Source organism: Pantherophis guttatus, chromosome 1 (genome assembly GCF_059756535.1).
Source record: "Pantherophis guttatus breed Tessera chromosome 1, ASM5975653v1, whole genome shotgun sequence".
Taxonomy (NCBI): domain Eukaryota; kingdom Metazoa; phylum Chordata; class Lepidosauria; order Squamata; family Colubridae; genus Pantherophis; species Pantherophis guttatus.
In genome coordinates, this window is record NC_142063.1 from 241,799,785 (window position 1) to 241,817,055 (window position 17,271).

General features: G+C 39.6%; 1 long non-coding RNA gene across 3 annotated transcripts in view; it reads right to left on the reverse strand.

Moving 5' to 3' along the window:
• Positions 1 to 10,511, reverse strand: part of LOC117660800 (uncharacterized) — a 74,308-nt gene extending 63,797 nt beyond the window's left edge. For all 3 annotated transcript variants that reach the window (XR_004589801.3, XR_004589803.3, XR_004589802.3), the window contains exons 1-2: positions 9,972 to 10,511; positions 6,122 to 6,236 (exon numbers count right to left, since the gene is read on the reverse strand). This is a non-coding gene — a long non-coding RNA (uncharacterized LOC117660800). The remainder of the gene's footprint in view (positions 1 to 6,121; positions 6,237 to 9,971) is intronic.
• Between the last annotated feature and the right edge of the window lie 6,760 nt (positions 10,512 to 17,271).

The following is a 17,271-nucleotide window of genomic DNA, read 5'->3' on the forward strand; positions in this document are numbered from 1 at the left end:
CTGAGTCAAATTTGAACCAGTCAGGATTGAACTCCTGGCAGTGGGCAGAATTAGCTTGCAATACTGCATTCTAATCACTATATCACCACAGCTCCTAGAGAGAGAGCATAGAGGTGGCATGATTTTATTTATTTATTTATTTATTTATTTATTTATTTATTTATTTATTTATTTATTTATTTATTTATTTATTTATCAAATTTCTATACCGCCCTACTCCTGAAGGACTCAGGACGGTGAACAGCCAAGATAAAATACAGATAATACAAATATTAAAAATCCCTTAAAATTATTAAATACTTTGGCCGAAACACAGATTAAAACACCCAATTTATAAAATCACGAATTAAAAATTTAAAAGAGGAGAGTAGGCCAGGCCAGTCTGCTGAAATAGAAAAGTTTTAAGAGCACGGCGAAACGTGCACAGGTCCGGGATCCTCTGTATCTCTGGGGGGAGCTCGTTCCAGATGGTAGGTGCCCCCACAGAGAAGGCTCTCCCACTGGGGGCCGCCAGTCGATACTGTTTGGCCGACGGCACCCTGAGGAGCCCCTCTCTATGGGAGCGTACTGGTTGGTGAGAGGCTATTGGTAGTAGAAGGCAGTCTCGTAAATACCCCGGTCCATGGAGCGCTCTAAAGGTGGTAACCAAAACCTTGAAGCGCACCCGGAAGACCACCGGGAGCCAGTGCAGCTCGCGCAGGAGGGGGATCACATGGGAGCACCACGTCGCTCCCATAACCACCCGCGCGGCCGCATTCTGGACCAGCTGGAGCCTCCGGGTGCTCCTCAAGGGGAACCCCATGTAGAGAGCATTGCAGTAGTCCAAGCGGGAAGTAACGAGAGCATGAGTGACCGTATTTAACGAGTCCCGATCCAGAAAGGGACGCAACTGGCGAATCAGGCGAACCTGATAAAAAGTCCCCCTGGCCACGGCCGTCATGTGCTCTTCTAAAGACAGCCGTGAGTCCAGGAGGACACCCAAGTTGCGAACCCTCTCCGTGGGGGCCAATGACTCGCCCTCAATAGTCAGTGATGGCACCAACTGACTATATCGGGATGTCGGAAACCACAGCCACTCGGTCTTGGATGGGTTGAGCCTGAGTCTGTTTCTCCCCATCCAGATCCGCACGGCCTCCAGGCACCGGGACATCACTTCAAGGGCATCATTGGGGTGGTCCGGGGTGGAGATGTACGGCTGAGTATCATCAGCGTACTGATGGTACTTCACCCTGAAACCACGGATGATCTCACCCAGCGGCTTCACATAAATGTTGAACAGAAGGGGCGAGAGGACCAACCCTTGTGGCACCCCACATACAAGGGGCCTCGGGGTCGACATCTGCCCCCCTGTCAACATGGACTGTGACCGGTCAGAGAGAAAGGAGGAGAACCACCGTAGGACGGTGCCCCCCACCCCTAGCTCCTGTAGCCGGTGCAGCATGATACAATGGTCGATGGTATCAAAAGCCGCTGAGAGGTCTAATAGGACCAGGACAGAGGAACAACCCCTGTCCTGAGCCCTCCAGAGATCATCAACCAACATGACCAATGCCGTTTCCGTGCTGTACCCAGGCCTGAAGCCCGACTGGAATGGATCCAGATACGACGATTCATCCAGGTACTGGGGGAGCTGTCGCGCTACCACACTCTCAACAACCTTCGCAACGAAGCGAAGGTTGGAGACTGGACGATAATTTGCCAACACTGCCGGGTTCAGGGAAGGCTTCTTGAGGAGAGGCCTCACCACTGCCTCTTTCAAGGTGGCAGGGAAGACACCCTCACTCAAAGAAGCATTTATAATCCCCTGGAGCCAGCCTTGTGTAACCTCCCGAGAGGCCAGCATCAATCAGGAGGGACACGAGTCCAGTAAACATGTGGCTGCGCTCAGTCTGCCCAGTATCCTGTCCACATCTTCAGGCGTCACAGAATCAAACTCTTCCCAGATAATACTCACAAGACCTGCCTCTGTCCTCCCCGCTGAATCTACCCAGTCAGAGTCCAGGTGTTCCCGAATCTGAGCGATTTTGTCATACAGATACTGTACAAAATCCTTGGCTCTACCCTCCAAGGGGTCCTCCCGCGCTTCCTAGTGGAGCAGGGAGCAGGTCACTCTAAACAGGGCGGCCGGGCGATTATCTGATGACGCAATAAGAGTGGCAAAATAGTTATACTTCGCCACTTTTATCGCCACCAGGTAGGTCTTAATATGAGACCTTACCAGTGTTCGGTCAGATTCAGAATGGCTGGCCCTCCAACCACTCTCCAGGCGTCTTTTCCGGCGCTTCATCTCCCTCAGCTCCTTGGTGAACCAAGGAGCCAGGCGAGATCGATGCCGGGTCAGAGGCCACAAAGGCACGACCCGATCCAAAGCTCCAGCGGCCGCCCTATCCCAGGCAGCAACCAGCTCCTCAATCGAGCCATGTGCCAGAGCCTCAGGAAATGGCCCAAGCTCCATCTGGAACCTATCAGGATCCATCAGGCGCCTGGGGCGGTACCACCTCAACTTTAGGGTTAGACCAAAACCAACACACATTTCTAACTTCTTACTTACAGTAGTCAGCATTGCCATTTTTATAAATGCAGGTTAGAAAAGCGTTTTATCTCTGTTTTGAAAAAATGTAAGTTGGACGATATTATATTATATTATATTAACTTAAATAGGCACCTGTTTCTGTCTTTTTGCTAGTAATTTATATACCGTGAAAGACATTATTCTTGTTCCTCTGGTACAGAAATTGAAAGAAAAATGCTTCAAAATTAATTACCATTTTTTAAAGGACATGATTTTGGTTTATCGCTCACACTAAGAGAATTCATTCACGCTTTGTAAAACTTCTGTGAAATGCAGTCATGAAATATGAGTTAGGAGAAAGGGGACTGAGCTATGTTTTACTGGCTTCTTAGGTCATAAGAAGCAAATTAAGCAATCACTCCATCCATCAACATGATCCTATGAGACTGAAACAGATCTTGTAGCCATCATCCAAAGTCCTTTGCTCCAGGAGCTCAGAGGGAGATTTGGAGCTAGACAATTTTTTGTACGGATTGACTGACTCAGTTTCCAAGCAAGCTGTCAGGACAGCTGTAACTTTTAAATCATCAGTATCTCTGCAGAAATCTTTCAAAGATCCGAGATGCAGCAAGTGTCAAGAAGAAAGGGAAGTGAAAACAGAAAGAGAACAAGAAAAGAAAAGAAAAAGAAAAGAAGCTATCACAACAGGTCTAATGCAAAGAATGCAAAATCAAATAAAAGAACTCTAATTTTAAATAGAATAGAATAGAATAGAATAGAATAGAATAGAATAGAATAGAATAGAATAGAATAGAATAGAATAATAGAATAGAATAGAATTATAATAGAATAGAATTCTTTATTGGCCAACTGTGATTGGACCCACAAGGAATTTGTCTTTGATGCATATTGTTATGTATGTATCTATTTTGTGCGGGAAATTCAAATGCAGGAATGCTTGTGATTGGTTAACGGTTATTTCTGAACTGTATATAAGGAGGGATTTTGCCTGTGAGTTTTTGCTGAAGTCTCACCCTGAATTAAAGAGCTGTTGTCACTAGCTTGCTTGTGCCTCTTGTTATTCCCGCGCTACAACACATATGCTCTCAGTGTACATAAAGAAAAATAAAACACATTCATCAATAATCATATGATACAACACTTAGTGATAGTCATAAGTTACTAATAAGCAATCAAATCATACTAGGAAACAAATAAAACAATATAAGTTGTAAAGATACAAGCAACATGGTTATAGTCATAAGTGGGAAGAGATCGGTACTAGGAAGGATGAGAATAATAATAGTAATACAGTCTTAGTAAATAATTTGACAGTATTGTGGGAATTAGTTGTTTAGCAGAGTGATGGCATTTGGGAAAAAACTGTCCTTGTGTCTAGTTGTTCTGGAGTGTAGTGCCCTATAGTAATGTCTTGATTCCCCCTACTATGCACATTTTCAAACTTGCAAAAGTTTCCTATTGAAGAATCCACCCTACCCATTATACTCCCTATTTTAATGATACTCTCTGAATCATATGCATCATATTGAGATTCTCACACAAATGGAGCTTCTGGTGCAATACTATAGAGTTATGCAGGATGAAAAATAGTAAAAACAGGCCTGAGTTAATTTTTAAAAAACACCACACAAACAAAGGACTAACAGCGAGAAAGGTATCTCAGCATCTCACCAGAAATTCTAATTTGGTAAAACATATTCCGATGAAGACGTAGCTCCCTTGAGAAAGCTCTAATGATGGGAAAGGTGGAAGGAAAGAGAAGAAGAGGCTCAACAGCAAGCAGCAAGGTGCATAGAGTCAGTTACAGTGGCGATGGATGAGCTGTTGGGATGTTTAGGAATATAAGTGGCAATACAGTTTTAGAGTTTTTGAAGGGCTTGTTCAAGAATTCAAGCAGAGGTCAGCAGTGTCAAAATGGTGGGCATAACTGGGCAATAGAATCCCTGCCCCCCCCTTTTTTTGGCAAAAAACATAAAAAAGGAGCAGGATTTTGATTGTCCAGTCATGCCTACCACTGTGATATTGTCAACTTCTCAACTCTGAGACACCCTGGACACAAGTTCCATTAGAAAAGCGAATTAATTCTAAGAGTCTACTTGTGAAGAAAAAAAACTAAGAAAATGACAACTTATTGGTATTGTTTGCTGATGATAATATAAAAGTTTTACAAATACTCATCTTTGTCTAGATTTCTTTTGTGTGCCTAAAAATAATTTGACTTTTTTTTTTTAAATCAGTTTTATATTTCAACACGATGTTCTGTTTACACAGCTTTTATTTTATTTTACTTTTTATTTCTTTCTCTCTTTAAATTCAATTTCAGCAGCTAAATTACTTTTAAAGAAATATTTGTTATATTAAGAAGTGACATTTAGTTTTCCTGAAATAATGTTTGCAAATTAATGATATTCCCTGCTAACATTTGCAGTTAAGCCTGTCTTCCACATTTTTTAGGTGGAGACCAAGACTCCTTTGATTATTTTCATTAGCCTTCTAGGCATTAGGAGAGGGGGAAAAGGTGTCATCAAGCAATGCTACTGGGAAAGATCTCTGCCAAATATGCCAAACTACATATTATGTTAAATAACGTAATTGATGTTGCATGTAGCTCTGTATGTGTTTTAGAAAATTATGTTTGCAAATGATCCAAATCAAGACGGGAGATTCAGTGCTTCACTCCCCACTCCTATTAAGACACATATCAGTTAGTGCTCAGTGATAAGCAAAAGTATTTTTTTATTAAGATTATAGTCTCTGATCATGATCAAGATTTGTCTTTTCAATGTTTTTAAGCACAAAAAACCAAAATCCTGACACGCAAAGGAATATGATCCATATGATCCATGCAAGGCAGCCAAAAATTTTATGATGAAACGAGAATCATATGGATTGAATCAATGATATTTTAAGTTTTGAATATTTGACATTCGTGACCATCGCAAAGCATTTTGTTTAAATTTCAAAAGCAGGTTGCTATATATTGTAGGGAGAAAAGTTTTTGCATAAAGTGACATGCATTTACTTGGCCACCAAGAGAAAACATGGTTCTTGATGGGCCTTTTTTGCAAATCCAAAAGGGCTGTTCCTAGCTTCTTAATAAGACTCCTAATCCCTTGAAATACAAACTTTATTTAAAAATGGATCTCATGGAGTTCTATGATTAGTTGCACCTAAAATGAAGATTCCCATATGCATAAACTCATATACTGTAATTCCAATGGATCTTCTTTTTTCTCTCTCTCTCTCCCTCACTCTCTCTGCTTTGTAGCTGTCATTGCCTGTCTTTGCATCATCTTTTAGTGCTTTGCTTGTAGCAGCATTCATAGCAGGGGCAAGGTTGACAAAAGCAGTATTGTGACACAAACCCCATCTTATCCCAGACATGTACCAAGGAGGGCAGGAGTTGGGATGTGATGCTGTCATGTCACTTTTATCATTTGGATGAAAGCAGCAAGCTCTTGCAAATATCCATGTGTGACTGTTTTGCAAGTTCAGATGTAACTATTATTAAAATTAGTGTGACAAAGCAAATGGAATGTAACTGGCAAGGCTGTTGCAGACTGTTGAAGAAGGGAGAAAATAGCTTACCAGTGATTGAAACCATGTGGATCTGTCAAGATCTGGCTGTTCCAGAAAGCTTTTGGGAATTGATGGTTTAACAGGCTTTCTTCCCACAGAAGGTAATTGTTGCAGTCAGGCATATCTGCAGGAGAGCAAAAAAAAAAAAAAAAAAAAGGCAACCGCAACCATTTGATTGCAACTCTACCAGTTTTTAATGTGTGTCACAACAGTCTTTAAAAAGGCTTGGACCACATGGCTGTGACTGTCATCTTGACTTTTTGATCTCGATGGACACATCCTTGAATGCTGTTCAAGCTGTTTTCCTTAGTCGTCAACGGCTAAGAAATTGATTGTCATATAATTTAGAGGACTGGTTTTATTTCTATTTCTTTAAATTATTAATAATATAATTTAAAATAAATTAATAATTCCATCATTCATGGATAGGGTTAACACATAAACTTAATGTCCAGGAGTGATACGTACAAAACCCTGTTTTCTATGAAGCCTTTGTATATGTACAGGCTTAAATGAATCTTTCCTAACTTTTTCCTTGATGAGGTACAGACTTATTATCTTTGCCCCATAGTTATGGGGGCTGGAGATGATGGAAACTAGAATCCAACGAATGAGATTTGGAAAGTCCCCTTATTATAACTAACTGAAAATTATTTAGCTGAAATAATGAGAATTTTTCTTCTGTCCATTCCCCTCCCCTTTCTTTGATTAGTTTTTATAGAATAGAATAGAATAGAATAGAATAGAATAGAATAGAATAGAATAGAATAGAATAGAATAGAATAGAATAGAATAGAATAGAATTCTTTATTAGCCAAGTGTGATTGGACACACAAGGAATTTTTCTTGGTGAATACACTCTCAGTGTACATAAAAGATACATTCATCAAGAATCATAAGGTACAACACTTAATGATAGTCATAGGGAAACAGTCAATATAAATATTAAGGATACCAGCAACAAGGTTACAGTCATACAGTCATAAGTGGGAGGAGATGGGTGATAGGAATGATGAGAAGATTAATAGTAATGCAGACTTAGTGAATAGTTTGACAGTGTTGAGGGAATTATTTGTTAAGCAGAGTGATGGCGTTCGGGAAAAAACTGTTCTTGTGTCTAGTTGTTCTGGTGTTCTGGTAAAATGATAAAAAATATCATTTTATATTTTAAGAACATTGATCATGGACTGGACTTCTCAGATTTTAGACAAGCATTAAATGATACCGATTACTATGACAATATGCTCATTACTTTTTAATTCAGAAATATAAGAAATGAATTTGGACCAATCATGGAAGATTTTTTTTAAAATCTCTGTTTTACTGCCTCACTGCTTCACTCTAAAGTGATGTCCCTAATAAAGAGGTCCTGGTGCTATCTTTTTTCTGTGTTTTCCCATTGCATTGCATTGCATGTTATCCTCAGGCCTCTGCGAGACAGGTTTGTGCCATCCAACTATACTGGTACTTTATTAAGAACACTGTTTTCTTTCTTATTTTGACACTATTCTAGGGCTTCAAAGTGTCTAAAATCTGTGTTAGAAAGAAATCAAGTGACTAGATGTTATTGGGAAGAATGGCCAAAAGGGCAAAATGTTAGGCATGGGGACATTGCATTTTATGTCATCATGCCTAACTGCTAACTGAAGGATGAGTTGATAGCATTACAACCTGATAATGGGGAAAAAAAAACCTCTAAGTGAACCCTTGAGGAAAATAGCCACTCCTTGGATCAATGTGCAGAGAAGAGCAACAAAGATGATTAGGGGACTGGAGGCCAAAACATATGAAGAACGGTTGCAGGAACTGGGTATGTCTAGTTTAATGAAAAGAAGGACTAGGAGAGACATGATAGCAGTGTTCCAATATCTCAGGGGAGTCAATCTATTCTTCAAAGCACCTGAGGGTAGAACAAGAAGCAATGGGTGGAAACTAATCAAGGAGAGAAGCAACTTAGAAGTAAGGAGAAATTTCCTGACAGTTAGAACAATTAATCAGTGGAACAACTTGTCTCCAGAAGTTGTGAATGCTCCAACACTGGAAGTTTTTAAGAAGATGTTGGATAACCGTTTGTCTGAAGTGGTGTAGGGTTTCCTGCCTGGGCAGGGGTTTGGACCAAGGTCCCTTCCAACTCTGTTATTCTAACTGTATGTGAATGTAGTCCTGATACTCTCTTAGAGATGGCTTTCTTCTGAGGAACTGTAAGAATGGTAATAACAACAAGAAGTTATAAGTAACTAAATACAATTATGATATTTAAGTATAATGATAATAATTGGGGTACTTCACAATTTGCCCATGTTCAGTTGCTGTTGTTTGAGCTGATTGCAGTTTCCTTCTGGGTCCAATACAAGGTGCTCTTTGTCACTTTTAAAGCTCTAAATGGTGCAGGGCCGAGTTACATGAAGGTCCATGTCTTCCTGAGAGTAGTTTCCCATCAGGTTAGATATGCTGGGTAGAGTTCAGGTCCCTTGCTTTAAATGTTGCCATCTGATGGGCCCTCAGAGACATGTTTCTCCGTAAATGCTCCACCCTTTTGGAAGGGCCTCCTCCCTGAGAGTCTGAAAACCCCAATCCTACTGAACTTCTGGGGGGGGCTTTGAAGACCTGGCTCTTTACCAAGGATTTGGGCTAGACGTGCACCTAGCAAATGCTAAATAGGTAGACTTTATGGCATGTTGTAGCAGTGTGATTGAGAAATATGGGCCTTGTTGTGAATTGCTTGGTTTTTATCTACAGGTAGTCCTTGACATACAACAGTTCATTTAGTGACCCTTCACAGTTACAACGGCACTGAAAAAAGTGACACAATTGTTTTTCACACTTACGACTGTTGCAGCATCCTCATGATCACACGATCAGAATTCAGATCAGTGGTGGGTTGCCTCCTGGTTCGAACCGGTTCGCAAGAACCGGTAGTAAAACCGGTGGGAGGCTCTGCCCACTGACCCGGACGTCATCAGAAGTGATATGCGCATGCGGGCACGATGTGAAACGGTAGTAAAGATAAGTAGAATCCACCCCTGATTCAGATGCTTGGCAACTGGTTCATATTTATGATGGTTGCAATGTCCTGGGGCCATGACATCCCCTTTTGTGGCTTTATGACAAGCAAAATCAATGGGGAAGCCAGATTCATTTAACAACGGAGTTACTAACTTAACAATTGCAGTGGAAAGAAAGATCATAAAATGGGGCAATACTCACTTAACAAATGTTTCACTTAGCAATGTAAATTTTGGGCTCAATTGTAGTCATAACTCGAGGATGGCTATATGTATTCTGCTTTTTCCCCGATTATTATTATTATTATGAGCCACCCAGGATTATTCTGTATAAGATAGGTAGCAAAATAAATTTAAAAATAAATAAATATCATAGATATTGACAGGATAGCAAAGGACTGTTGTAAAAGACAGACAGAAAGAAAGAAACAAGTAACACTGCATATTTTGTGCAGAATTGCATGAATCTTTCTACTTTTGATTACCATGCATCTTTCTCTCCCAGCTCTCCCTATTCTATTTAACTAGCATCCTCAGCCTAGTCCTGTTAAAATAATGAAAATCTTTTGTTCCAAGAGGGAGAAACAATCTCAGGAGGTCTAACTATTCCCAGATTTAACACAGCCTATTATTGTTCTCACATCCTATAAAAAAAAAAATGGAGGTGATCCATCATGGCACATCACCTACTCTTCCCACCAGAAAAACCCCAAGCTACACATGAAGGTTATCTTCTGATCAAAGCCTGGGTCTGAATAATAAAACATGACATGCAAGTGCAGATGGGAGTGAAAGGGAAGGGTGAAAGGGGTGGGTGGGTGGGCGTGAGACAGATGCCAAGGAGTAGTTCTTACCATTCCATCCATCATCTTTTAATTCTAATCGTTCTGTTTTAGACAACAGGGCTGATTGCTATTGTTTTCCTGATTAACTATCCTCTCTTCTTTTCCCCCAAAAGGGATGCTAGCAAAGTCTGCTTAGTAAATATTGACACCTGTAAAGCAAGCTGCCTGGTGCTTTGGGCTCTGGGTTTTTTTTCCCCATCTGTTGCCTGAGAATTTTAAGTAAACTACTGCTCTCTTTTCATTGAACACTGTAAAAAAAGAAAATCTCTCCTGAACTAATCCAGGAGCCACATGGCTCTGGAAAGAGGCCTAATAGTAACTGAAGGAAAAGGTAGCACATGTGAGATGCATATGCCACTGGCCACTTCTGCTCGCTGTTCTTTAGTTAACAGAATGCCAGGGTAATCTGCTTAGCTTTCTCTTCCCTTCCCTCCGAGATCACCCTGACCACGATCAAAGTCCAAACACATTCCCAGCTCACTCTATTGTTCCCAAGAGTGGGATTAATGACTAATTATGTCAGGTCACTCATCCAGATGGCCTCTCAGATGTTCCTTTGTCATTGCCTGACCTTCCATATGCCCCTTTGACCTTGAGGTTTATTGCTATGGCAACGGCGAAGCCTCAGTTTCCTTGTTGAGGGTGCCAAGAATTGGCCAAATGGGGGGATGTGCGATAATCTAGACACACTTGGTATTCTGCTTCCATCTCACGCCTTGTTAAATCCAATGAATAGATAAAAAATGCGATCTGGCTTCAGTTGAGTGATGACCGTGGTCATGAGTCTATGTTACATGCTATGTTTTTTAAATTAGGAGGCAGCTTTGTACATGGAAACACGCATTTAATTTGAAGAACATCAGTCGCCATAATGCGATCTTTTTATCTCATTAATGTTAAGCAAGGGTAATAGAATGGAATTACAAAATATCACTGTGAAAGGAATACAACTCAGAGAATTATAGATATCCCCCATTAAAGCCCTAGAGAGATTTATATAAGTCCACTTCTTCAGTTTCATAAATTAAAGATTCTTCACTATCTCTCCCCCCCCCCAAGTTTATATTAAGATTATATTCTGATCTTAAAATGTTGATCTTATGCTGAAGAAAGATTTTAGGGTAGTTCAAGCATTGGGGAAATGTACTAGAAAACAATAATAAGTAAATAAATACAGGGAAGGAAAGAGATTCATGAACTCAATTGACTAAAAAGGTTGAGTTTTGGGTTTTTTTAAATATGTGATGAGTAGCATTTTCCATTGAAAGGAAATTATCAATAATAGCTGTGTCCTTGGTATAAGGAGTCAGACTGATACGGCAAACTGATTAATGCTGTTATTACTCTTACATTGGAGCAACAAAATAATTAATTATTTCAGCAGTTTTCAAGGTTTCTTTAAATGTCTCTGTGTGTGTATACACACACACATATATGTATATAAACATATAAGTGTGTGTGTGTGTGTGTGTGTGTGTAATCGTTATGAAAATCTTCCAGATTCTTTCCCCACCAATGGTTTCTGTGAATGATTCCACAGGTACACAGATACAAATCACAGTGTGATTTGGCTACATAACTTATGCATCCAACATGCTGGTCTATGCTGGTCTATGACAAAAAAAAAAAGCTATTCTTTTCCATCTCCCTGCCTTTCTCTCTCCTACTGTACATCCAAATTGTTTGAATTAGTGCAACCATATATTGCTAGAAATGGTACCGTCCTCTTAGAAGTGCTATGAAGCTACAGACATAATAACTCTGTTGGTCTTTCAGGAACTATGACTATGCTCTAGTCCTTCAGCCACCTGAAAACCAACCTGACATTTGGTACCCCACCCCACCTCTATTTCTTTTTTTTTTTTTAATAGACTTTATTGAGATTTTTTACAGAACAAAAAGGAAAAAAAATGAGAAAAACAAACAAACAAACAAACAAAACAATCATTCAAACAATAACATAAAACACATAAATATAATAAACATTTTTCAATTTGTATCGGATATGCAGTGTTTTAACTATTTACATAAATAATACTTGTTGATATTTTGACTCACTTTTAACCAATATTTAACACACCTTTGATCTTTCTTCCATTTTATCATGCAACCACTTGTACCACCTTTCCCACACCATATAGTATACTGACTTTTCATCATTTAATTCATAAGTTAATTTAGTCATCTCTGCGCACTCGAGTATTTTCTTAATTGTAAGCTCTTCTGGTGGTTGAATTTTCTCTTTCCAAAACTGTGCATATGCCAATCTAGCGGCTGTAATTATATGGATACCCCACCTCTATTTCTATCAAACCTGTTTAAGATTGACACACACAGGATAAGGAAAGAATCTCCCTTCCCATCAAGCATCACCACCTGGCAGGAAAACCATCCCCAACAACCAATCTCCTTAACAAAGAATAGTTTTGGGGGCTGGATAAGGCCAATTTTAACAGATGGCTAGATGGGTTTTGCCATCTCTCTAGGACTTGCTTTAGGTTTTGTTCAAGGGTTTTGCATGGGTGGACTCAAAAGGAGCAATAACAAGAAATAGATACTGCGGTGTTTATACAGAGTGGTGTCTTCTCTTCCCTATGCAGGCCTCTCAGAACTATCAGCTGTTGGTTGGGTTTCTTAACAGCTGATGGTGATGTATGGTGTATGTATCAGCAAAGAGATATTTCTCAGGTTGATAGATCTACAGATCAACTGAGTTAACCTACTATTTACCTGCCACCTTTCCAAACTAAGAATACATTTTGTGGGTTGGCAAAAGTAGCAGATGAAGTGGAAAGTCAGGTTTTAAAGACGGGAAATGTGGGATCTGTTGTGTGGCAACCTGGAACTCGTGCAGGTCTGAAAGAGGTGCAGCCATTGCTTTGGGGAAAGAGACAGAAAAAAGAAAGTGTAGGAGACGATCCAGAGATCAGAGAGGTGGGGTACAAATTGTACAAATTGGCTAATAGAAGCTTGGTGGAACCTCACCTTCTCAGTGTCACTTAATTGCCATTGGCAGAATGATTAGTAATACGTGTTAGATTGCTTCAACAGCAAAAAACTGAGTTGAAACCCTCCATTGCTTCCTAAACAAAGCTTGTAAGAATCAGGACATAGGCATATGTTGTCTGTATAAAGAAATAGAAGATGGGAAAATGAATCATGTAAAAATGCTGCTAGTGACTCAGCTCCAATTGTGACTCCGTCTTTTGTCTTTTACTTTTTTCAGCTTAATTTGTGACACAATGAGTTGGAGAAGGAGGAACACAGGAAGGGCCCTAAAGAAGATGGGCAGAAATCTGCAGCCAGATCTGTCCCAATCTAGCTGCTGTGTCATTGTGGGTGGATGTTTTTCCCCTCAGCTGGACATGAGATGTTTTTCCCTTCTCCAGCTGAGATCCGCTCAGCTGGAGAAGGAGGACAGGCAAACTAGAGGACTCAACCAGTTTTTTCCTCATACATTGCTCATGGAAAATCAAGACTCCTCATTGGGAACCAGAACAGTAACAGTAGAATCAAGACATGGATTAACAGTGGGGGATAATGTATCAGCAACAGTCATGCCAATATAATTTTCTATAAGGTTAGGATGAGTGGATAGCAGGGGTGAAATCAACTTACCTTCCCTACCGGTTTGGAAGTCGGCGCTCCATGGAGCGCACACTTCCAAACTGGTAGGGAAGGTAAGTAGATTTCACCCCTGATTCATACTGTGTTGTGGCCCGTCAGCGGCCTGTGCAGCTAGTAGCTGATTCCAACAGCGAGGAGGCTGGTGTGGTGATGCTGAATCTCTGTGCAGCTGGCACTCGAGTCAGACAATGAAGAGGCTGGAGAAGATGTGGTGCCAGAGGCAGAGATTCAGCCAGGGCCTTCAGAACCTCCAGAAGCTCCCATAAGTGAAGAGGAAGAAGAGGAGGAGCCTCTTCTTGATGCACAAGCGTGCAGAGCTGTTAAAGGCAGGAGTGGCTCCTCAGGAGGAGGTCTCCTTGAGAGTAAGGCTTGGGGCTAATTTGCCACTCCCCTAGCCTATTTAAGGAAGGACGAGGAATGATGCAATTTGCAGGAAACAACTTCGTTCATATTCCTTCGCGTCTTGATTCCAGAAACATTTGATTGGCTCTTGCTTCTCTCTTGTCAGTGTTCCTGCAAATTGCTTCTGGGCATTCTGCCAACCACAGTAAGATTTCTGTTATCTGAAATACTGTGCCTCAGAATTGAGTTATTATTCTTTGGATTCTTGTTGGCTGTTAATGAAGTTAAATTAACAGCTCTTGTTCAGAAAAGACTGATTTAAACTGTACTTGTGTTCGAACAACTACTAAGAAAGCTCATTAGTAGTCCTTAATTAGTAAACTAAGGTTTGTACGGACTTTGTGTGTGCTGCGTTCTTTGGGGTCCGTAGCTGGGGCAGAACATACTGCTTCTTCTTGCTGGGAGATCCTTGTGAAGTCCAGCAGTCAGAATGTATAGACCAGGGGTGTCAAACTCATGTTGTCACGGTGCTGTCATGTGATGTATCGGGATTTTGCCCCCCTTTGCTAAACCAGGTGTGGGCGTGGCCAGCGCGTGATGCATCCAGCCTGTGGGCCTGGAGTTTGACAGCCCTGGTATAGACTATTTAAGCTTTTGACAAAGGCTAGTCTACATTGGTCTTCATAAAACCAATGAACAAATAAGACTCCAAAATAAATATGGAAATAATAAGCTTTATTGATGTGATTTAATAAGTCAAGAACTTCCAAAGACCATATGTTGTTATGGAAACAAGAGATAAATGAAATTATGAGCAGGGGTCTTTAGAACAAACAAATAAAACTTTATTCCATGTTAAATTCACCCCTTTTCTCCATGAAGATGTCTCCAATCTTGAAGGCCATGTACACATTCTATAAAATAAAATAATAAAATAAAACAGTAAATAATACTGTTTCATTGTCATCGTGAGGCCTTTTTAGATTAATTTTTTATCTCTTATTTCAACATTGCTTTTAACTCTTATTTTAGTACATTTTATTACATTTTATTATTACATTTTTCAGTTCTCCACTTACCTAGTTTTATTGCATTTTAGATGGATCAGGGGACTAAGGTGATAATGGAAATACCACAAGGCCTTTATATGTCAAAGAATCAGACCTATTTGTTTTGCCTTGCTGAATTTTCAGAAAACTAACTCCCTCAGCTTATATCAATTTGCAAGCACCTGTGTTTTTACTGCAGTAGGAGAAAATGTAGAACCCTATCTGTTTTTATCTTTCAAATCTGCATGTGATGTTGAAAATTAAGTATGCCTTAGAATGGTGGAAGCATTATTACTCCAGATTGTCCATGCATTAAGGCATATTTCCAAAACATTTGATCAAAGGATTACAGACTTTTATGTCAGCTATTTTGAAGTATATGGGGCACATAAATTTTATGCACTTAAAAATACTGGAAATTTGCTTGGCATGTTCAGATAAACTCAAAAGATTTCTGGTTGACATTGCTATGGTCTTTGATGTATTATAATCTCAATGATTTCTATTTTTTATGAAGTACTAATTGCAAGGAGTGATACCTTTAAGTAGGACTTGCCTTGACCTGTTCTACTTAACAAGGTTTCCTGGAAGGTGATTTAGATACATTAACACATTCCTGTAAAAATGTTAAGAATGCTATGAGGGGAAAGAATACTTGGCATGCAATTGTACAATTATTAATGATACTTTATTAATTTTATTTATATATTGGTTGTGTTCCCAAAAGGAGGCTTCAACTAGACAATACCTGTGTTTTACCAACCCTGTTGAAAGAAAAGGAAGCGAAAAAGGATCAAGAATAGGAAAATTACAACTAAATTGCACCAGAAATCTACCCAAATCCTATTTAAAATTTATAACTTATTCTGACAAAAAAGCTAAAACCAAATTGATTGTTAGATAATGCCTTCATAATAAATCAAAGTAGCCCAATCTTTTAGATGAAGCTGGCAACCAGTTTCATTGACTAAAAACTCCTATTTTTTATTATCAAAGTGTATATGAAACTATTTCAGTGCATATTAGATATTCTCCAGGTCGCCTCTACATTGCCAACTTTCATTCTAAAAGGAGTGAAGCAAGGTTGTTCCTCACCTTTTCAATTCTGACATCAGATCCATAACCCAAACTCTAGAAAATATTGAATTAGATGATAAATTGATTTTGGTTTTTCTATATGCAGGTGAATCAGCCTTTCTCTTCACAACTCAAATGGCCCTGCAGTGGCATCTTCAGGCTGTTATATTATATTGTGGAACTATTACTTACTGACATCACTTATCCTAAAATACAGGGAGTGATGTTCACCAAAAGATTTGCTGGACACATTCAGTATTGGATAATAAAATGCACAACTAGTGAACAAGCTAGTATCATTCAGTATCAATGAATAATTTTTCAATCTTCCAAAATTTGGAGGAGACAGTGGAAAGATGAACTCTGAACAAGATGATAAGGCTGTTGATTTTTTTTCTGGGAAAATGGATGCATTTCCAAATAAAGCTCTTCCTTTAAAGATGCCAATGGGAATATTTTTTTTAAAAAAATACTATGTTAAAGGCTAAAACTGAATTGTAGCATGCTGGCTTCTTCTTTTAAAAACAAAAGATACAGTAAATAAACAGCTTTGGTAGAACCAGTAGTCTGAAGGGCATCATACAATTTTTGCAGGCATTCTTGTATCTGGCAGTTCCATGTGGCCGCTTGTCTTATCCCAATTATGTATCAATCTCAAAATACTTTTTGGGATGATGTTGTGACTCTTCTGAGTTCAGTGGTATAGATAACTTTCGGTTCCATATTTAATAGTCTTGTGGGAATCAATCAATGAAACAAAATGACATTAAATTCAGATGACACAAAGGCAAAGAACTTCTTTGCACCTTGCTTATATTACTTTTAAAGTTCATCACACAGATTCAAAGGCAGTAAGCCTGTCAAAGGCTGTTAACCATAAGAGCTAAATGGAACTTACATTTTCAGAGGCAGTCTGTCTCTAAGGGACAGTTGTTACACAGCAAACACCAGGAGAGGAGTTTGCCTTCAGTTTTCCAGATGGCAGCATCTAACTCATTTTGGTTGACCTCAGAAAAGGTAAAGCAGCTTTGTACTTGAATGGAAGTCAAGGCAGTAGTCTAGACTGGGAAATTTCCCTCTCCCCAGACTATAAATTCAAAAGAAGGAAAGGCAAACCACTTCAGTGTTGCAAAGAAAACATCATGGACATGCACATGATCAAAAGAACCAAAGGAGACGTTATCTTTTATTTTCCTTTGTGTGCTTCCCGATAA